We start from the raw sequence: 24640 nt of genomic DNA, 5'->3' as shown, positions 1-24640 counted from the left end.
AAATTCTTTTCATTATACTTTCTTACTGTAAGAGACCAATATGTTTGGTTGTTGTCTAGTAGTAGGCACCGCAGTCAGCAGGTGGCTACAACAGATCTCCATACTTATGTGATAAAAGCCTTAGTCAACAGCCAGGCTGGCCTACATAGTGGACATATGAGTGGATTAAAGGTGAACAATTCTTTTTTTTTCACTCAAGGAAGAAACACAGATTTCAACAACACCATATCTTGTATTCATGAAGTGTGATGATATGGAAGCCAGCAAGACAACACCACGAACAATATGCAGGAATAGAAATTCTTATTATGTACATACCACGTTAAGTGTAAGATATCCATGTAAAGAGCAGTAGCTAAAGAAAAAATATAAGTTAGATTTTATATAATTGTGCAAAAGAACTTAAAGGGGTTATATTTCCCAATATAAACATTTATGACAATGGTAAAAACTGATAAGTGCAAGTCCCACCACTGAAGGCAGGAATCCTGTCACCCTCAATTTAGCAGGGCCTCTCTCCCCATAGCACTTAAACATTATTCATGGAAAAAGCCAAGATAGCAAAGGTCACCTCTCGACCGGCTATCATAGAGAGTTCTCAATCTCAGGTTTATGGAACTAAAAAAGTTATAAATATGGAGTTTCCATGGATATGTCATAATTGATTATAACGGGAATACCTCTTTAAAGCACACCTGTCAAGTTATTGGTTCTAGAAGGCCAGAAAGACCACTGTATAGAAATATCACATGGAAATGTACTTCATGATACATCTTCTTTCCTGTATGCATTGGCACTAGTGTGAAGCTGTGTTTGGAGTCATAAATAGCTTGGACCAAAGGCATGTGTTATATGAATAAATGTAGCCAATTACATATACACTCACAAAACTGGATTGCCAGTATACCCCACAAAGTCATTTCTACAAGAACCATAAAGCCTATAGATGGAGCAGGAAGTGAAGCTGGAGATTCAACGCAAATGGGTGTCATCTTCAACCACAACTCCTCATATTATCAACTCCCCCTTATCACCTCATCTGTATATTTGGGTCCAAGCTGCCAATGCCACATTTAGCTAGGAAATAAATTTGTATTCTCCACTTTAAAGGCATATCATGCTTATAACTGTTAACATAGCCCACATGTGGTAAGGATAGGAGACATTAAACATTGGCTTCTGTTCTGGAGCAATACAGAGATACATTTTTGGTACAAATTTCTGTTAACTTAAATTACAAGAGAAAAACAAGCAGATTCTTCTCTAATTTCTACGTGATTTTCCCCTTAAAAATAAAAACAAATTCAGTTCTGCCTTGTTAATACATTAAAGCCCCATCTGTGACACAAAAAGTGGTTAAAAAAAACTGGTTCAATAAAACAACATATTCAACCTTAAAATGGTCTTTCCAAAAAGTAAAATTAGCCATAGATTCTATGAGCCAGGAGTAGAAACATTGGTGTTATAAGACAATAAGTGAAAATAAACTTACAGCACTACAACCTGCAATGCTAGGGGCAGGTCCTTTTTAACATAGCAAACCTAAAAAGAACTCCACAATCACTAGTATGCATGATGGACCACAGATCTATGAAATCCCTCCAGAATGTGATGGTGCCATGAAGAAGGAACAATGTTCTTGTGATCTCCATTTTAGCCGTTTTAGGAGTTTTTCAATCAAATGCATTTATCAATTATCTACAGTAAAGGTGATATATGTATGACCACTCAGACCCTCAGTCGTACACTTGTGATGAAGAGGAGTTTGTATGGTTGGCTGTTGACCATATGCATTGCCACTTCATTCAAATTCTATGGGGCTGATGGAAACAGCTGAGTGCTTGGTTATAACGAAAAAGCATTAAAAAAGAAATAAGTAAAAGTGTATTACAGAAAATTACTGTCCATATATCCGGTAACAAAACAGTGAAACATGATATAAAGCCTAAACATATGGCTCATCAAGTTGATTTAACCTGCTACCATTATATTAATTAAATTAAGTAGCTAATTAATTTCACACTATTTTATAGGAACATAAAGGAACAATCAATGGATATTTTAGATTCCAACCATAAATCAAGTTTATAAACCTATGTAAGAATACAAATAAGTTACCTATTGTGCTGTATAAGTTACTGTAACAATTGTTATCCACAAGGCTTTGTCACGTCTTCTGTGCAACAAAAATTAATTCCTTATCTCACAGGAACATGCTCTTCTCACCATTAACTCCCGCCGTTTAGTAAACGCCAATTGCTTAATTGTTTCGCTTTCTTACTATTCTAGGTTTTATTTCCAACTGAGATCATTATTTGCCTTTCATGATCAAAACACAGTTGTCTATTCAATTTATCACAGAAAAATTATGAATAATCCACCTTACACTTTTGCAGAAAAAGTAGATCAATGGTAGTAGGAGATTATACAAACATGAAATGCACTAAGCAGAATGACATAGAACATAGAGTGAACTCATGCAGTCATCGATATTATTCTCTTCTTAGGAAAGCATTAGTGCTTTGGTTACAGTACTAGAGTCCAGTAGTGGCAGCAGTGTGGGAGTGAGTAGCTTGTTTCTTCTCCCATGTGAATTTACTAAAAATCAAGAGCGATAGAGAGAGACCTTTCCAGGCAATCAGAACACTTCTGATTTGGGTAGAAATTATTCGGACCCAAATCGAATCAGACTGCCGATTTATCTGAATGCGACCAGAATTGAATTTTAAGAAATTTGCTCATTTCTAATTATACTAAATGAAACGGTATGAAAGGTAAGACGTTTTAACAAAGAGCCATTTATGTAAAAAAAAAAAACTCTTGGACACAACGGTGCAGATTGAGCAAGACCAGCATTTTCAGTGCCGGTCTTGATATCCCATGTACTGCTGGGAGATATAAACGTCTTCCAGCAGCCCGGGCATCTAGAATGAAATCTGAACCCACACAGATTTCAGTCTTTATTTACAAAATGGCGTAAGTGCTGATAAATCTGCTGGGACCGATGGTCCCGTCCCCTTTTTTGGAAAGTGGTGAGGTTGGCAGTGAAATGCCATTTGCACAAAATTTTTGTGCATATTGCATTTAAAAAGTTGCAAACCTGGGGTCTGCAACTTTTCAATGGCAGCTTTCTGGTGTACGGGAATGATGTGTTTCAGAGTTACTTTTTACATTCAAAATAACAAAGCATGCAGTGACATTTTTTCCATCAAACAACTAAAATCTCAACAGAACACCAATGAATCCCATCAAAGTCAAAAGGGTCCATCAATTGATGTTTTTAAAAGCACCTTGCCTGGGTAAGGGTGCCTGAACTTTAGGTTGTCTAGCTTGCTAGTTTCAAATTAAGGTGTGCTGTTTCTGTTTCTCTGTCCATGTACGAACCTCTTCTGTTTACCAACTCTGACCCTCCGCTGTCTGACCTGTCCACTACCTGTTTATGGTATTGAACCTCAGCTGCCTGCCCTGATTCCTGACTATCAGTAAAGCCTGATCCCTCAGTGCTTCGCATTGGTGCACTGTTAGGTCATCAATATGAGAAAACCCCTTTAATGCTTGCAGGGAGCATAAATGGCTGTCTATACCGAAACAAACACCCTGTCTCCAACTGAACTATGTGCTGAACATAATTACATACCATATTATTTAAAAGAAAAATATGTGGATTGGGTAAGCATAAGGGCTACATATGGTTCACGGTATTAGATCTGGTCATGGCAGAGACATGTAGTCACTGGTATCTCCTCCCATTCTAAGATGCAAAGAAAAGTACAAACTAAATAAAAGATCAAGTGGCAACATCTTTATGTATTAGCTCAGCCATCTGCCACTGTCTTCAATATTATTACTATTCATAGACTGACAGTAAAGTGAGAAAGCTGACTTTACATTTTCATTTCCAACAAAACTAGCTGAATTAAGGAAAGAGAAGAAATATCCAGCTCTATGGTGATACAGTATCTTGTGGTCCTAGATGTATATTTTACATACTGTAGTAAGAGACCAATACTATCCTATTAGTAAGAGTCTCCTTCAGCATTAGCAATTTTAACTCAAAACATATCCTTTATGTTTATTATGTTCATTTTCTTCTGAACTACAGTATCTTAAAAGGCAAATACATTTTTTTATACTAAGTATGGTTTCATATTCAGTTTTGTCAATTAGTTGAATAGTAAAATATTAAATAAAAAACAAGATATAAAAATGGTAACTGATAATATTAATTGAAAATAACAGGATGTTAAAGGGTAGTTCAACTTTTGAAACCACAATTATTGCTCCAGTGCAACCAAAATAGAAATGTTTTATTCAAAAACATACACAAAGATACTTCAAGTACTATGTCTGTTTGAAAGCTGTCAGTCCAGGCTTTAATACAAGATCAAAATGACAGCATTAGCCCAAGTTAAGCAGGAGATACCACTGTTAGAAATTGAGTCAGGAATAACCGTGGAGAAACCTGCTTTTACTTTCAGCTGCATTCACTGCAACCCAATTTCTAACAGTGATATCTTCCTATGTACTGAATATAATGCTGTCATTGAAAGCTTGGAATGTCAGCTTTCAAACAATACAAAGCCCCTTCTACCAAACCAGAGGACATAAGCAGCTAAAGCAGCCGCCCCCCCTCCCCTTCAGTCTGGAGGACAAGGGGGAGCAGTTGCAAAACTGACAGCCTGCAGGAAGAAAAACAGTAAACAATATATAGAAATGTGGCATTATCATCAGCGTACTGACCCACATAATAAAATTATGTTCGTTATACCACACAGTGAAGGCCATAAATAAATTCCACAAAATAATGTCAAAATTTCAGTTTTTTATCTTTCCCCCTAAAAATACAATAATAAAAATTATTTAATACACTATAAAAACTCCAAATGATTCCTAAAAAACCTACTACTAATCCCATAAAATAAAATAATTTAGAAGAAAAAATTGAAATGTTATGACTGCTGAAACACAAAGGGGGAAAATATTATTGGTCCTTAAGGCTAAAATTAATTATGTCACTAAGGGGTTAAAAATGCAATTGTGTCCCCTGAGTTCTGTGCCAACAAGATTTAATGCAGACACACATTAAAAATCTACAACCAAAAAAGTGACATTTTCGGGATGGTCTGTCCAATTTTAATGTGACTGTTAGGAGGTTAAAGAAGACCTGTCATCTCTCCTGACATGTCTGTTTTGCTAACTATTTGTACCCCCTATGTAATAACAATTCTGGAGCATGACGCTATGTTGAGCCACTGCTCTATTATTCCTCCTACAAGTTTATGAATTTAATTCTTTGAGGTTTACAATGAAGGTCCTTCTGGGTCTTACCAGTTGAGTCCCTGCACAGCCTTATAAACAGACCAGGTTAGATTAGCGTAATACAACAACTTGCCCCAAAGGCAAATACTCAATTTAGAACTTAAATAGATATATTTTATAAATAGTGGTACTAATATATGGCTTTTGGGATCATTTAAACCTACACCTAAACGGTTGAAAATCCAATCCTGGGTTGCAGTGGAATGCAAAATATCACAAAACGAAATGAGCTCCAGCTGATGCTCAGGGAACTAATCAAATTGTATCAAAAGGTGGATTTATATGGGGTAATTGCCGGGCTGATTATTGGAAATAAACAATACTACGAATGCTGGTTCCCAATAATCATCCTGTGTAAAGGTGCCGCCGCTCCCCCGATGAACCAGCAAAACGCTCGTTCATTGGGTTTAACCATCATTGGTGCGTGCACCTCGATCATCATTTCTGGGCAGCACATCATGCTATGTAATCAGCAATATGCTGCTGTACGGGGATGAGCGATTGAAGCAGCCATCGTTTGTCCCCATACAGCGGAGGGGATCGCTGCATGTAAATGTACCTTTAGACATTAACTGTATGATCAGAATCCACTGACTACTTTCACATCTGCGTTTCTCCTTTCCGGTATTGAGAGCTGTCTTAGGATCTCAATACCGTAGGAAAACGCTTCCGTTTTGTCCCCATTCATTGTCAATGGGGACAAAACTGAACTGAACAGAGTGTACCAGAATGCAAGACAGATGGTGCCGGATCCGTTTTCCCAGACACAAAAGAAAACGGATCCGTCCCCCATTGACTTACAATGGCTTTAATGACTGATCCATCATGGGTATTCTAGAGATAACGGATGCAGCCGGTTGTATTATCATGAAGGAAGCGTTTTTACTGAACCCTGCCGGATCCAGCAAAAACGCAGATGTAAAAGTTGCCTAAGGATCACAACCAAAAGATTTTGAAAGAGAACATTTTCTGTGACTGAAAATCTGCTCCATTCAGCTGAATGTGGCTTCTTGCAGAAATCCAAGTGCCCCCCACAAAAATAACCCCATTCAAAGGAATGGAACTGATTCTGAACATTTTCTGCAACAAACCTGCCACGTGTGAAGGTACTCGAACACTCTTTTCCCTCTACACTATAGAGCTAGGGCACCAACGTGCGTTTCACAAAAATAACAATGGCTGTGCCTGCATATCAATAAATGTGAATAAATACCAGAACAATGCCCCCCCCCCAATCTATTTACTTCTCTTTTTAATAACTTTAGATTTACAGAAATAATGAGGGGTGGTCAAACAGCATTCTGCAGCCCAGGAACAATGATTTGGTAGGGGGACAAAAGACAGCAGTAGCCATCCTTCGTCCTCATACTGTGGAGGTGATCGCTGCATGTAAATCCTCAAACCTAGCAACATGATCATCATGACACAGAGGCAGGTTGATGGGTGATGGAGCTGGCACCCCTTTGCTGACATCATATAAGGTTTTTAAGAAACGTGTCCGGGCTCTATACACTACAGGCAAAACAGTGTTAGACAGACTGTGCAAAAAGTTGTCCAGCACTTGGAAATAAAACCATCGATTCTTTATTCTAAATGATTACAATTCACTCTGGGGGCATATTACATAGCTGTCAACGCGTTTCGATCAACAGATCTACAGCAGTTTAAATAGCTTGATTATCACCCTGTCCTGCAATGGGGAGGATAACTCTTACGAGTCCATAATAGACTTGATTAAGAATTAACACCCAGAGCAGGAGGAGATTACCGAAATGGAATAATAAAGGAAAGTACAATGTAAAAACAAAGACAAAACATATGCACTGATGGTAGACACAGAACATGTAGCATATGAATGTCATCACGGATAAAGAAGCATATAAAATGCCAGAAAAAATGTCTGAATGAAAATGCAAACAGATGAAAGTTGCCTGCAATGTCGCATATGATCAAGGCATCACGAGTAATAAGCGCAAAGGAGAGAGCCTGGTTGTGCGTTCCATCAAATAAAAGCGTCTGTATGTGAACAAGCGCCAAGATTTACATGAATTGAAGTCAAAACATATGGTTACTATGAATAGTAGTGATCATGATAGTGAATATTATACAGGCATAAAATACGTATATAAAATCTTGCAGGTCAACATATGAATGCGAACATATACTTAGTACTCTGAACATGAATGGATGAATGTAGTTGACGCAGTAAAAGCCAATAGATATATAAGAAACCATGCAGGTCAGCATGTGAATGTGAACATGCCCTTAGGACAAAGTGAGAAGGGTGTGGTTGGACGATATGCATGCATAGACCAGTCATGGGTCAGTAAATGCTTATATAAAGCAGTGAGGCTCAGCATGTGAATGTGAACATACACTTACAATTGTATAAAATTGTGTGGGATATCCTGAGGCCAATATGAGTGCAAGATCGCCTATTAATAATGTAGTACGGCTTCCTGTTTTGAATTTAAAGCTAAGGGCCACATGTGTTGCATTGAAATATCCAAAATCCTTGACGATTATGGAGCATTATCTAGCTGTCCCCACCTGTATAATCATAAAATGTGTAGTAGAGCACCCGTGCACTTGTACAAAGTGACTAAGGCATTGGATATATTTCTATTGGACTGTTTCGGATTAATAATATAATTAAAATGTTTTAGACCATGCACTTTCAAATGTCTAGTAGTACAGCCGATATAGGATTTATTACACGCAAAGGATCATCAAAATGAGAGTTGCACTTGTTATAGGACCCTATGTGGAATTCAAGATTACTTTGAGAATTCCTGAAACTGTGGCCAGATTTAACAAATATACAAGTTCTACATGGGTGTACCACATCTGAAACATCCTTTTTATTGAATCCAGTTGGTCCCCAACATAGTTGTTTTATACAAACAGACAAGGTGACAATATCTGTCCCAATGACGGAGGGTACCTATACGCCATAATCCATCATCTGGGATGCTACGCGGTGTATTATCATCCGTAAGAATAGGTAGATATTGGAGGATAAATGTAAGTTATACAGGTTATGTGGGGCCAGATAGGCAATCCAAACACCATGCTGTATAGGTAGTAAATGACGCATGCACCAGAAAATATATGGGATATCTAGTATAAACTCACTGTACAAGGTCCCAAATGAGGCGCAGATAATAGAAAAAAGTTAGAAATTAATACATACTCAAGAGATGCATAGATCCAGTTGAGATCCCCCAAAAAATAGATAGGGGAGAAGATCAGGATGCTGCACAATATGGCATATAATTGGACAAGCTGTGTAAATGAAATAACTGCACTGGTTTAGGAGAGAAGTACTGACTTGTAGAAAAAAACTGCTCAAGAGTAGATAAAATATACATCCACACAATATGAGCTAGTATGGCAAAAAGAAAAAATAATAGTGTCCAAAATAAGAGAAGGACACTAAGGACCTGTTCAAGAAATACCATATAATATGTACTATATTATGTACAACCAGTTGTTTATGATATACAGAATTATTCAGTGTTAATATACATAAAATTACCCTTCAGCTTGCAAAGCACGTCACCACTGGACTCTGGAGCAGTACAAATATATATTCTGGAGCAATGAGTCACATTCCACCACCTCGGGTCCGGTATATGGCACATGACTACTGCTATCAATTACTGTCCTCAGTGGACTACGATGATCTCATAATCAGTCCTACAGCCCACTGACAGCAGTACAGCACAGTAAATAAGACAATAAAAAAATTGGAGAACACTGTTACAAATAAAAATCATGAAAAAAGATACATTAAAAAAAAATGATGAAAAATAAGCATAACACTGTAATTGGTCATAATTATGTATTTTACCTTGAGATTCATTTTTAGAATTGCCATTACAATCTGCATAATGTTATACCTGAAAATGTACTGCTCAAGAGTTTGAATAGGCTGACTGGTTTTAAAAACCCAATTACCCTACATTAAAACATTCAGAGCTTACAGAGGATAACCTCTATCAATTATCCAAAGTGGAGATCATCCACAGAGAATGTCTTAATCTGGAGGACCCATTAAAGTCATGCGTTACATAATAGGTCCACTGATTTCACTGAACATCACATAATACTGCATTTTCCCTGTAGGTGAGCAGAACACTTACTGCTGTATTCCTCCACAGGTTTCAGCTGATTGCTGGACATTTAAGATGCACAACATCTTCTAAGGGGTTCTCTGGGCTGCACTTAGAAAGTCTCTTTCTGCTGACCTGTGGACAGAAGACACTTGGAGCAGTACTTATACTTCTGTTGCTCCGCCAATTCTGGCTGGAATTAGATGGGTGCCCGATTGTGTACTCTTCATCTGACATCGTTACAAAATGTCCTCCTCTTTCTTCGGTTCTGCTGACTAATGTAGATGTAGCTAAACAGGAAGAAAGAGGAGCACGCAGAGATGTAGCTAAAGGCTCATGGGCCCTGGTGCAAGAGTTCAGCTTGAGCCCCTCTTCCGTCAGTGCTTTGTGTCCAGAGGCAGGGAAGCACATAACCTTCGTGCTGCCTGAGGCAAAAATTGAAACAGTACCCCTCATGCCAAATTATGGACCTAACCCCTTCCCTCCTAGCCGGAGCTGTAACTTGACCAGCATGCACTTTCTATAATACCGTAGTCTTCTTATGCGGCACAAGGGTCTTTTGGCCCCCTCAGGCTCCTGGGCCTCATAGTGACTGCTACCTCTGCACCCCCTATAGCCTGGTGGCTATGTCAGAAAAAGAGTTCGCAGCCAGTCGTGCAATGCCAGCCAGTTTGTGGAAGTGGTGGAACAATGAAATTGTAAATACTGTTCAAGGTATCTTCTGTCACAGGTTAGCTGAAATATGCTTTTCAGATACAGGTACGAAAAAACCCCTTTAAGGAAACAAATTAACAGACTTCTTTGAGTTATTAAATGCAGTACAGATCCATATGAAGAAGAAAAATGATCATCATCATCATTTGGTAAGTTTCCTTTTTCCTCTGGGAGGCCAATGGCATACTGTTGCGACATATCTTTTGAAGCGATGAAAGAATACTTTCTTAAAAAGTACTTTTAATACCCCGTGACTGGAAGTAAAACTAGTGTTTGCAGCAGCTTAGGCATGAAACAGAAAAGTTTCTCCTCCTTTCAATCAAACCAATTTGAGAACAAACAGAAAAGCATTGGCAGGAGGATTGAAGATAGGCTGGCACAGCCAATAGCTCTGCTTCAGTAAAAAGGCACTCCGGAGAGCACGGGCTAAAGTACACAGTTGCTGCCCATTGCCTTTTATCAGCTGTCACTACAGAAACTGAGAGTGAATTAAAAGAGCAGTTCTGTATTCTACGGCCACACAGTCTTATATAAACTGACATACAATGAAATGTAGACACGCAGTTCAAAGGCAGCCGAGCACCTGCTTCGCACCTTCCCTTTACAGTTCCAGCATTATTTGCCGCAAGAGCTGCCTATCATCCAGGGGCTTTCTACTCTCACCACTTACATCTCACTTTTGCTTCCCAACTTTCCTTTTTTAACCTACAAAAGCCTTTAAAGTCTTAAACCCTGCTGGTCCTCTTTGTATTTTAGGCTATGTCCATCATAGTTCATTCTAAATCCTTCTTTAAACTATGTCTAAGACCCTTCAATATTTTAATGTATTTTCTCCGTTGCTAATTCAAAAACTGACCCCACTGTATAATCGAACGGCATATGGGTTTTATATTCAAGGGGAGCTTTCATCAGGTCCACTACTATATCGATTTTTCCAAATGTGATCCCAGCAGCACCTCCTCCTCCCTGGAGAGGGTAATATGTTTTAAACATATTGGGGGTCATTTACCAAGACTCAGGGGAGTTGCTGGGTTAAAACTATTTGGGGCCTGGGCCCCTGATGTTTTGTCCCAGGCCCTGAATGTCCGTCCTGCCAGCTAGATACAACTGTATTGCTGCCCTCAGGATGGCAATACAATTGAATCTAATGCACTGGAAGAGCTGAAGGACCTGTGGTGACATCACAGGTCATGTGACCAGTAAAACAGGCAGTGGATTAGAAGGACATGCGATGATATCACCATCATGTGACCAGTGCAGGAGAGGATGGCAGTGAAGAGAAGAAGTCCTGGGGGAAGAAGCTGTGGGGATGTCTGTACATGAGGAGAGGTAAGTGAAGGGAGAGGCAATGCTGGGAGCTGTGATTATTTAACTGGGACTGTATGTTAGGACTGAAGGGAGGGATGCTATTTAAACGGAACTGTGTGTTGGAGGTGGCTGGGGGAGGGGGTCATGTTATTTACATGGGACTGTATGTTGAAGGCGGCTGTGGGATGGAATTATGTTATTTACATGGGACTGCATGTTGGAGGGGGCTTGGGGAGGCAGTGATGTTATTTACATGGAACTGTGTGTTAGAGGGGGCTGGGGAGAGTGATGTTATTTACAAGGGACTGTATGTTGATGGCGGCTGTGGGGGGGATTATGTTATTTGCATGAGACTGTATGTCAGAGGGGGCTTGGGAAGGCAGTGATGTTATTTATATGGGACTGAATGTTACAGGGGTCTGAGAGAGTGATGTTATTTACATGGTACTGAATGTTGAGGAGGCAATGTTATTTACATGGGACAGTATGTTGAAGGTGGCTGGTGGGCGGGAATGATGTTATTTACATGGGATTGAATGTTGAGGGGTGATGTTTACATGGGATTGCATGTTGAAGGTGGCTGGTGATATTATTTACTTGGGACTGTTTGTTGAAGGCAGCTGGGGAGGAGGTGTTGTTATTTACATGGGACTGTATATTGGAGGGTGCTGCAGATAGAGAGGCATGTTATTTACATGGGACTGTATTTTGGAGGGGACTAGAAATGGTGTTATGTTATTTACATGGGACTGTATGGTGGAAGGAGGAATATAACTACATGGGGCACTGCAGGAGGCATTATAAATACTGGGGGCACATCATGGTGAGCATTATAACAGTAGGGGGCAGTATATTACCACTGGGGGAACAATAGGGGGCCTTATTTGTACTGGGGGCTCTGTGAGGGCATTAATAATACTGGAGGGCTCTCCTACTAATAGGGGCACTCTTGGGGAGCATTATCAATGTTGGGGGCACTGTAGGGGGCGGTATTACTGCGTTTTGTTTTGCGGAAAAATTGACCTGTGCCCTTCATTCTCTGGGTCGGTACGATTACAACGATACCACATACAGTCCCTGACAAAAGTCTTGTCGCTTGTGTACAAATTGACCTGAAGTGCCGCTAAAATATATTTCTAATCAAGATTTTGTTACAAGAAATGGGTAATTTTATTCCCAACAGCTTTGTAATAATGTTTCAGTGCAAAACGAAACTGACAAAAAGTATTCTAATATTCACAGCTTGGTAAAGCCCATTGAGTCAATTTTTGCCAAGACATAAGTGTTGTCGCCTTGTCATATGAGCTTCACCTGTGACTAATAATGGATCAATTAGGTCTCAGTTGTGTATAAAAAGAACCCCAGTACACTAGACCTTCACATCAACTGCAACTAGACCTCTGCAAACATGCCTAAGATTCACCCGGAGACTAAAGTGTTGATTATCAAGAGGCTGAAGACCAGATCCACTGCTGATGTGGCAGACACCTTCAATGTGTCTCAGCGTCAAGTTCAGAGGATAAAAAAGATTTGAAGAGACTGGAGACGTTTTGGACAAGGCCAGGTCAGGCCGACCCCGCAAGACAACTGCTCGAGAGGACCATTTGTTGGCTCGAAAATCCAAGGCCAGCCCATTTTCCACTGCAGCAGAGCTCCACGAGACCTGGTCACCTGAAGTCCCTGTTTCAACCAGAACAGTTTGTCGGATTCTGTTTTGAAATGGCCTCCATGGTCGAATCAGTGCCCATAAGCCAGCACTAAACAAAAGACAATTGAAAAAACGCGTGGCATTTGCCAAGGGCCACAGCCTGCTAAAAGGATGGACGCTGGAAAAGTGGCAGAAGGTGGATTTTACAGATGAATCTTCTGTTGAATTACACCACAGTCGCCGAAAATATTGCAGGAGACCTACTGGAACCCGCATGGAGCCGAGATTTACCCAGAAAACAGTGATGTTTAGTGGAGGCAAAATCATAGTGTGCGAGTATGGGGGTGTGCGAGGGATCTGCAGGGTGGAAGGCAACATCAATAGTCTAAAATACCAAGAAATCTTAGCTACCTCTTATATTCCCAACCATAAAAAGGCCAAATTCTGCAGCAGGATGGTGCTCCATCGCATACTTCCATCTCCACATCAAAGTTCCTTAAGGCGAAGAAGATCAAGATGCTCCAGGATTGGCCAGCCCAGTCACCAGACATGAACATCATTGAGCATATGTGGTGTAGGATGAAAGAGGAAGCATGGAAGACGAAACCAAAGGATATTGATGAACTCTGGGAGGCATGCAAGACTGTTTTCTTTGCTATTCCTGATGACTTCATCAATGAATTGTATGAATTCTTGCCAAACCGCATGGATGCTGTCCTTCAAGCTCATGGAAGTCATACAAGATATTAAATTTAGATCTCACAGCACCACTACTTAATTTGCTGACGTATTTTTGGATTTGCAGTAAAGTTGTTCAATTTGACCTTTCTGTCTTGATTAAATGATAAATCTTTTTTCAGTGAAACTAATTTATTTCAGTGCATTAAACATCATTTGGGAGGGCTTTTCAGATGAGCTATTTCTAACACCAATTGATTAATTACTAGTCAGGTTAATAGCAGGAGTTTCTACAAAATAGAGAAGCGACAAGACCTTTGTCAGGGACTGTATGTATAGGTTTTTATGTCTAAATAGTGTAAATACACTGCTCAAAAAAATAAAGGGAACACTTAAACAACACAATGTAACTCCAAGTCAATCACACTTCTGTGAAATCAAACTGTCCACTTAGGAAGCAACACTGAGTGACAATCAATTTCACATGCTGTTGTGCAAATGGGATAGACAACAGGTGGAAATTATAGGCAATTAGCAAGACTCCCCCAATAAAGGAGTGGTTCAGCAGGTGGTGATCACAGACCACTTCTCAGTTCCTATGCTTCCTGGCTGATGTTTTGGTCACTTTTGAATGCTGGCGGTGCTTTCACTCTAGTGGTAGCATGAGACGGAGTCTACAACCCACACAAGTGGCTCAGGTAGTGCAGCTTATCCAGGATGGCACATCAATGCGAGCTGTGGCAAGAAGGTTTGCTGTGTCTGTCAGCGTAGTGTCCAGAGCATGGAGGCGCTACCAGGAGACAGGCCAGTACATCAGGAGACGTGGAGGAGGCCGTAGGAGGGCAACAACCCAGCAGCAGGACCGCTACCTCCACCTTTGTGCAAAAAGGAACAGGAGGAGCACTGCCAGAGCCCTGCAAAATGACCTCCAGCAGGCCACAAATGTGCATGTGTCTGCTCAAACGGTCAGAAACAGACTCCATGAGGGTGATATGAGGGCCCGACGTCCACAGGTGGGGGTTGTGCTTAAAGCCCAACACCGTGTAGGACGTTTGGCATTTGCCAGAGAACACCAAGATTGGCAAATTCGCCACTGGCGCCCTGTGCTCTTCAGAGATGAAAGCAGGTTCACACTGAGCACATGTGACAGACGTGACAGAGTCTGGAGACGCCGTGGAGAACGTTCTGCTGCCTGCAACATCCTCCAGCATGACCGGTTTGGCATTGGGTCAGTAATGGTGTGGGGTGGCATTTCTTTGGAGGGCCGCACAGCCCTCCATGTGCTCGCCAGAGGTAGCCTGACTGCCATTAGGTACCGAGATGAGATCCTCAGACCCCTTGTGAGACCATATGCTGGTGCGGTTGGCCCTGGGTTCCTCCTAATGCAAGACAATGCTAGACCTCATGTGGCTGGAGTGTGTCAGCAGTTCCTGCAAGATGAAGGCATTGATGCTATGGACTGGCCCGCCCGTTCCCCAGACCTGAATCCAATTGAGCACATCTGGGACATCATGTCTCGCTCTATCCACCAACGTCACGTTGCCCCACAGACTGTCCAGGAGTTGGCAGATGCTTTAATCCAGGTCTGGGAGGAGATCCCTCAGGAGACCGTCCGCCACCTCATCAGGAGCATGCACAGGCGTTGTAGGGAGGTCATACAGGCACGTGGAGGCCACACACACTACTGAGCCTCATTTTGACTTGTTTTAAGGACATTACATCAAAGTTGGATCAGCCTGTAGTGTGTTTTTCCACTTTAATTTTGAGTGTGACTCCAAATCCAGACCTCCATGGGTTGAAAAATTTGATTTCCATTTTTATTTTTTGTGTGATTTTGTGTTCAGCACATTCAGCTATGTAAAGAACAAAGTATTTCAGAAGAATATTTAATTAACTCAGATCTAGGATGTGTTATTTTTGTGTTCCCTTTATTTTTTTGAGCAGTGTATAAATTAAATCTTTGAGAAAAAAATATTTTTTTTTACATCACCATATTCTGACCCCTATAAAGTTTTTATAGTTATATCTATTGAGCTGTGTAAGGGCTAATTTTTTGCAGGGCAATCTGTAGTTTTTATTGATACCATTTTGGAGTGTGTGTTACTTTTTTATCTCACATTTTATTACATTTTTTGGGGTAAGAGAAGCAATGAAAAAATGGCAAATTGGCTATTTTGACCCTTTTTTCCGTTACGCCATGCACCGCATTGGAAAAATATTTTTATATTTTATTGTATGGGCATTTTTGGTCGTAATGGTATCCATGATGTTTATATTTTTTGTTATCTATGTATTTATTTTTGTTATTCTACGGAAAGTAGTTGATTTAAAGTTTAATATTTTTCACATATTTTTTAACAGTATTTTTTTTACTTTTTTATGATTTTGAAGCTGGTATTTGAGCCTACAAAAGAAATTATTATTATTTTTTTATTCTGAACAATCATGGATTTTTTACATCCATTAATTGTTGAGAATTGCTCATTTCTTATGTTGGACTGCCACCTGCTGGCAAAAATAAGAATTGCAGCTTAAATGCCCTGGGTCACTTCAGCAAGACCCAGAGCATTAAAATCAATTACCGGCATCCTCACTGGCTGCAGAGGATGCCGGTAAGACGCCCAGGTTTTTCACCCTTTAGATGCTGTGATCTCACTTGATCACGGCATCTAAAGGCTTTGATGACTGAGATCGGCATTATTGCCGGTCACTGTCATTAGCTGCGGGTCTCTGCTGTTTGACACAGCAGAGACCCGCCGGCCACGACACCCGCAGCATGTGAAAGCGGGCGCCATGTTTGCTCATCACTCCAGCAGCGTACATGTATGGCACTGGTAGAGAATGGTGCTAGCAAATTTCTAGATCACTTCATTTAAAAAATATGCCTGTATCCACCTGAAAAAAAAGCTGTAAAGTCATGGCCACTAGGAGTCTCACTTCCACCTAACATGCAGTACACTGCTTGTTGTCAGGCAAGATCCGTCCCTGGTAACACAGACTTAATATTAGTTATACCAACACACAATTGAAAATGCATTTGCGGCATATGTTCACACCCAAATAAATCTGAATTGTATTGTGAATAGGAATATAAAACATAACATTTACTAAATCATTTAAAATAAATGCCACTTGGTGAGAAACATCAAAGACATACACCTCCACTATAGCATAAGGTAAATAAAGGGTGGATCTTACCACGTTTGGTGGGTTCCACGGCCTGTGGAGGATGGTTCAGGTGATGGATGGACAACCGGAACCTGTGTGACCAAGGTTCTGATGTCTATAGGCAATATGGCACTCCTATACAACCCTGTTATGTCTTTCCTACCTAGATAAAGGTGGGGGGCTGTTTGAGCAACTGCCTAGCACACATGGAGCACCCGCCCCGACAGGGGCGACCCCATACCGATCCTGTCCCTCAGTATGGGCCTTGTGCTATACTTAACCCTAATTACAGAGCCCTACATGCTTGGAAGCAGGTCCTTACCTCACTTCCGGTTAGCCCGCACCATGTGATACCAACTTCCGGTCCGGTGGAACGCACGCGAGCGGCGTGCGTTCCACAGGTAATCACAGATGCTGTGACCGCTATGGACAGGTGAGTTAGGTATTCAGGGGGGCGTACACCCACTAGGAAGTGGGGTAATATAAGGAGGTGAGCAATAACCACAAATTGCTCACCCAAATCGCCACTATTTGAGGTGAGACACAGCACTTGCATGGGACACTTCTCATGCTAAGGCTCGGATACGATACACTATAGATCTGGATTGAAAGTAGGAGGCTAAAACGATCTTCTTTCAGTAAGTAACCTGAGTTAGAACCCAATTTATCAACATTGGACACTCAGTTTTATATGTGACCTATATTTAGTGTGTGTTTGTTAATTTGTTTCTAGTTATCCCTGAATACTTCTGTGAAGTCCTCTGATGAGGTCTGGAGTCTAGGACCAAAACATGGCATGTAGGGCTCTGTAATTAGGGTTAAGTATAGCACAAGGCCCATACTGAGGGACAGGATCGGTATGGGGTCGCCCCTGTTGGGGCGGGTGCTCCATGTGTGCTAGGCAGTTGCTTAAACAGCCTTCCACCTTTATCTTGGTAGGAAAGACATAACAGGGTTGTATAGGAGTGCCATATTGCCTATAGACATCAGAACCTTGGTCACACAGGTTCCGGTTGTCCATCCATCACCTGAACCATCCTCCACAGGCCGTGGAACCCACCAAACGTGGTAAGATCCACCCTTTATTTACCTTATGCTATAGTGGAGGTGTATGTCTTTGATGTTTCTCACCAAGTGGCATTTATTTTAAATGATTTAGTAAATGTTATGTTTTATATTCCTATTCACAATACAATTCAGCTAACACAGATTTAGAAGACAGTTCCCAGGAAGTGGCAGCAAGAGAGAGCTAGCTGAGCTCCTGAGCCTTATAAAATGGCTGCTTCTATACTGCTACTGAGCATCACATGAGCCTCCTGCCTTTCTGTGTGATTTATCCCTCCTTATCAGCTTTCTGAGTTCCCTAGAAGTTAACAAACATAGTGGGCTGTAAGGGAAGTGAGGTCACTGCATACAGTATGGGCAGAAGGAATACATCCCCTGCTTCTGAGAGAAATGCATCTAGATAGAGGAATACTATAGCTGACAGAGACTTTAGGTAACCCCCAAAAAAACACCAGTTCCTTCACAGTTATGATTGCACAAAGAAGCACAGCCATTATGCAAACTTTTTTTTTGAACGCTTCTCTCTGTTCCTGCCTGACACCAAGTTGTGTGATCAGTGCAGGGAGGAGAAGAGGTTAAACGATTGTGGGGACTGTGAGAAACACAGCAACTGGTCCGTATATTGCCTTTAATGGCTGCCTTTATCCTCATCAAACTTATAAAACTTACAAAGCAAAGGTTTGTGCCTCTTTTAATAAAAGCTATTATAAGAAATATTTGCCAATATCATCAATTAGTGACAATGTTGGAATAATGGCTAAAAGAGTTCCCATCTATTACCTTTATAATTAAACTTTGCTTCCTGAGGAGAAAAGTATTAGTAAAATCAATGATGTTGTAATGAATATTTTGTACAGACATCCTTTTTCCTGCCATGATATAAAACTAGTACTTGCCTGTTGACAAAAGAATTCACACAAACCTTCCAGACTCTCGGGGGAGGTTTATCAAGACTGAAGTTTCTAATGCCAGTTCTTTATATGGTTGGAGGTGGCGTGAGATGTGCCAAAATTATTAAAAGGCACACCTGTCGATTTTGAAGCTTCTCGACCACACGCCAGAATCTTAAATGGAGATTTCAAATGTTACTTGCACCAGAAAACTAGCAAAAGTAATCTTAAACCTGTTGGGCAATGTGGTTGCCTTCCCCTCTTTCCAATAAGTGGAAAGGATGGCATAAAATGGCAAAAAACAACACATTTTGTATCTACTGAAATGCAAGAAGTTTGCAGAAAATGAGCTCTGTAAGTTAATTTAATGTATTGAAAATGACATTTTAAGGCCAGACCACAAGGTGACTTCGGCTGCAACAAGTATGGCATGGCAAAAAATCACTATGTGAGCGCAAAGTTGCTGTGACCACAACCATAGAATCACAAAAAAATCAAGCACTGCTGGATATTTTGAGATTCTGGTGTCATTTTATGTGTGGCTGTAGCTGTAGGATAGATATACTAGGAGCTTAAAAGAGAACCTCTCCAGTAATCATCCCTGGTGGTGAGTTCCCTGACATTTTTCCTGTTTGTCTTGACCACATCTCTGACTACCTGCTACCTAATTTTTGATTGAAGATTATACTGGGGACCGTAACCCGGGAAAAGTCCATGGTCTCTTACGTTTAACCCCTTAAGGACCTCCGCCGTATATATGTGCAGTAGAGGTCCGATCCCTAAACATGGCGCCCGCTCGCACATGCAGCGGGCGCCATAGCCGCCGGGTTTCTGCTATTTTAAAGGCTGATCGCATACATTTTACCCTTCACGCATCTGATCAGACCGGAAGCGAAAGTCGCACACATCCACTCCGGTAACAGCGTTCCCCGACTGAGATCGGGGAAACTGTTACATTGCTGAAATAGCCCGACCCTGCTTGAGACTTTGATGCCTATTTCAGGAATATACCAATACAGGCCACTAGGTGGCAGCATTGTATTCGTATAGTGCAAATGAAGTGTTCAATGATGTCTACATAGACATCAATGAACACAATGGGCAATCTAATGCTTGCCAGTTATTGTAACCCAAGGTGACTTAAAAAAAGTAAGAAAAAGTTTTTACAAATATAAAAAAAACTAAAAGTTCAAATCACCCCCCTTTACTTAAAATAAAAATAAAATGGCATTATGATGGTGGGGGGTCTGTGGATGGCATTATGATGGTGGGGGGGGGGAGTCTGTGGATGGCATTATGATGGTGGTGGGGGTCTGTTGATGGCATTATGAAGGAGGGTCTGTAGTAGGCGGGGAGAGCAGCGGGGCCGTGCAGGCACTGTACTCTGGCCCTGCCGCTCAGTATGTACTGTATACATTGTGCTAATCATCATATCTAAACTGCGCTCCCCCTGCTCCCCATGTGTACCGTACTTACCGGTACACACATGTCACGCTCCTGTAGTAAGCACTAGCAGCTAGCAGGCAGGCCAGGCTGCAGGCGACCGTAACTCACGGAGGTCACGTGCATGCTCCGCCTACTTTATGAATGAAGTAACTGTACTGACCTGGAGAATGAAAGTAAGAGGAAAATTTTAATTGCATAGTGTACAGTGTAAAAAAAAATATTAAAACCTTCATCAGAATTTTTTCACAATTCTACCCCTTTTGGAATTTTTTCCCCGCTTTTATCTACATGGTATGCAATCGTAAATGGTGCCATTAGAAAGTACAACTTGTCCCGCCAAAAATAAGCCCTCGTCAGGCTATGTTAATGGGAAAATAAAAAAGTTAGGACTATGGGAATGCGGAGAGTGAAAAACAAAAACGCAAAAATGGAAAAACCCCTGGTCCTGAAGGGGTTAAGGGTGAAGCATGGGTGGAAACTTTAGATTCCGTACCTTAAGTTGGACAGTGTCAACTCAATAAGGGTACCTGGGTACTATGCTCTGTGCTTGTTGTCCCACTTCTTCCATACCCACAAGTCTGAACCAGTGACATTTTCAACTCCTGACAATATGACCATGGCCGAGATGGTGACTTCTCCACTACCCAAAAGTGACACAGAGGAGCATGTTCCATGTATCTATACATGAGGGCATGATAAGTGTTTTAAAATGTCAATTCAAAAGATCTGAGAATGAAAAAGCTTACACAGGCTAAGTGAATAAATATATTTACTAAGTGTGATTAAATATAACATAACACAGACAAATCACATACAGAATAATAAAAAGTAAATAATCATCAGTGGCCTGGGAGGGGGGGTGGGGCTTTGAATCAACCATGTTACGGCACTTGACCGACACCCCAAGGTATACAACAAATAGGGCAAATCAAAACTTACATCCTACCTAGAAGGAAGTCTTCAATGGAGTGCCAAATATTTGTTGGTCCAGAGTTATACCTTTCAGCCCATCCTCCAGTGTGCAGCATGCATGTTTCTGAGATCACTCAGGAATGCGGTCTTATCAGCACAATGGGGAATGGGTGCTAACTATCTCTAACCCACTACATTACAAGGAAGTCTTTAATAAACAGAACATTAAAGGTAATATAAAAGATACAGAATTAAAGGTGACAGAATCACTCAGTTCTTTAAAATACCCTTATAATAAAATAAGTGATAAGGACATGATAGGTGACATACCAAATATCTCCAAGCCGAAATGTAAAGATAAGCTAATATGACATCCATTGTAATTAATGTTACTTATTCCAACACTCATCTAGGAATGAATTATCTTGTAAGTTGTAAAGGATAGAAAGGTTTTGTGGGAGATGATTGTGATTGCACATATCTATTTATGTGCATCATTAATTCATAAAACTCTGAAGTATCAGTTCTAATTAAACACCATTCCAATATATTTCTTACAATTAATGCACATGAATTATGTGATGAATCTGTTTAATACAAAATAACAATGTTAGGAAAATGAGGGCAAAGTAATATTATCATGGAGTAATGTCTTCAGATGTGAAGGTTGCAACAAAATTTCTATTAATTTTAGCAATAATGAAAAGACATAGAATTTCATACTCAAACAATTAACAAGCTTTTCTTTTTGGGTAGTTTATTGTGACATTTGACTTAGACAGTTGCAATGAAATAACTTCTGTAATCTTTATTTATAATTTCATTTACTTCACTTATCATCTCAGACGAGAATTGGTGCTATTGGGATCAATGAGGGTCCCAGCCATTGGACCCCGACTGATCAGGCCTTTATGGCATACCTGAAAAGAAAAAATCTACCAATACAATATATGCATGGCTATTCGTGAAAAAACATTGTATTAAACGGGTTATCTGAGTTAAAATAAAAATGGCTAAATGTCAGAGAAGGGGTTTAAATAATAATAATGCTGCACTTACTGTTTCAAAACCCTGGCCGTACTTTATTTACAAAACTGCAATGGTAATGTGCCCGTATCCTGCATGTGACCACTGCAGCCAATCACTGGCCACAGCAGCAGTGTTCCCTCTAAGATGTGCAAACTGGAAAGGGGTTAAACAACATACTAACGAACATTAATGAGCACAATAAAAGTTTTACCTGCTGTAGTGTTTGGAATTTTTAACTTTCAATTCTAGAGAACACAGCTTATAGGGAACAGTGCTCAGCGGTCTTGTTCCACATACTGTTGAGGTTAGCGACTGGCTGCAGCAGTCAAGTGTGATATACGAACACATCATCACTGCAGCCAAGAAGATGATTTCATGGCTGGAGCAGGGGCAAAAGGGTGGAAGGTATAAGAACAGTGAGTATATATTACTAGCAACTTTAAAGGGGTTGTCCAAGTTATAGTTATTGATGACCTATCCTCAGGATAGTAAAAAAGAAAATGGCTGCACACCATTATACATACAAACAATAGAGCTAAGAAATAGGGATCATTCTAAATAAAAATGGTACAATACCTACTATAAATGAGTCAATGGAAGCTCCATTGACTCATTTATAGTCGGTATTGTACCACTTTTATTTAGAATGATCCCCATTTCTTAGGTATATTGTTTGTATGTATAATGGTGTGCAGCCATTTTCTTTTTTATAATTATGTTTGCTTCATGGATATGCACCTTCTGAAGGTTCGAGTCTAAATTTTCTTGTACTATCCTCAGGATAGGTCATCAATAACAGATCGGTGGGGGCTTCTATAGCTATCTGTACCATTGAAATGAATGGGACAGCTTAGGTGTAATTACACCTGCTCACCACTGCAGAGGCGACGGAGAGAAGGTAAACAGTGAAGAGGAGGCAGCGCTGGCACGGCGTGCGCCTTCTCTTCAAACAGCTGATCAGCGGGGGTGGCGAGTGTCGGATCCCCGCCGATCTGAGGATAGGTCATCAATAAATATAACTTGGACAAACCCTTTAATGCGGACAACATCTTTAATAATAATAACCTGATAACAGATCACCGCTATTTTCTATAATCTCCTGCGTTCCTAACAAATACGGTTCAGTTACTTAAAGGGGCGCTAAAATAAAAAATAAAAACTTTATTGTACTTCTAGTTTAAAAACTGGGAGGATAATAACATTGTTACTCAATACATATCATGTACAATATATAAGAGCAGTCAGTGCGGCACCCTATTACCGTTGGTTTGATGCCTAGGTGAAAAAACACACACTGCTGCCCCATATATTATAGTGAGGGTGCGGGGAGTTAGCTTTTACCACACTGATAATCACCACTATCTCCCTTGGTGCGCCGCAGATCTAAACCTATCCCAATCTACTCATTCATAGGTGCCCTATTCACAGCCTATGTATCCCTCACTCAAATACTCAATAAAAATAATGTCTCTGTTGCCTATTATTACTGCATGTCATTAGTTGCACCTAGCTGAATACACTGTGATCTCTAGCTCGACGCGTTTCTGGATAACATATAGCCCTCATCAGGAGCACTAATGTAGATCAGCTACCATACTTTGCAACATAACAGACACACATATACAAGCGCACAGCACCTCTGCATGTGGCAGCGCTATCGGCACTAGTTCGGCCGTAAGGCGGCCGCCGAAACCCTCTACTTTATATCATTATACTCCTCCCATTAGCGCAGACCTGACCCCAGTAAGCTGGCTCAGCTCCGGAGGTAGGAGCGCTCTATCTAAGCCGCTCCCCGGGACAAGTGTCAGCCTTCACTACCACTGGCCGATCGCGTCAGGACGAGAAGATCCCGTCATGTTAGAGGGATCAATGTGGCGGATGTATGTTGTAGGTGGTAATATCCAGGAAATCCATATATGAAGCCAGACATTTGGACTAAAAAGTCGTAAAGCTTTTGTGTCAAATGAATATGTAGATTCGATGTAGGTGGTTAAAAGCATTGTGACATGGAACACATCGGTATATCCTAAATCATGAATTCATATGGATCACTTCCCCATCCTATTAACCTTACAGTTGGGGACCTAAAATAGGGATGTCGGTGGTCCTACGAAATCAAGTGACACATGCGTGTCACCTAGAGCAATTATTTTGACCTAATGTTTTACTATTGATGTACTTAATCACACAAGGCTTTCAAACCCACTTCAATTGTGGATGGGACACATGGACATAGTGACATACTCTCCATGTTGTCACTTTCCCCTGCATTACCACAAATGTTTGATGTTTGGATTTTACCGCGAGTGAATAAAGATTGTTTTTTTATGGGACCTCAGTGATGATGC

General features: G+C 40.7%; 1 protein-coding gene across 1 annotated transcript in view; it reads right to left on the bottom strand.

Moving 5' to 3' along the window:
• The window catches only part of SLC9A9 (solute carrier family 9 member A9), a 902549-nt gene that overhangs the window by 369536 nt on the left and 508373 nt on the right, over positions 1 to 24640 (bottom strand). The gene's annotated exons all lie outside the window — the stretch shown is intronic.

Source organism: Bufo bufo, chromosome 4 (assembly GCF_905171765.1).
Source record: "Bufo bufo chromosome 4, aBufBuf1.1, whole genome shotgun sequence".
NCBI lineage: Eukaryota > Metazoa > Chordata > Amphibia > Anura > Bufonidae > Bufo > Bufo bufo.
The sequence above is the reverse complement of the archived record's forward strand: the minus strand, read 5'-3'. Positions and strand labels throughout refer to the sequence as shown.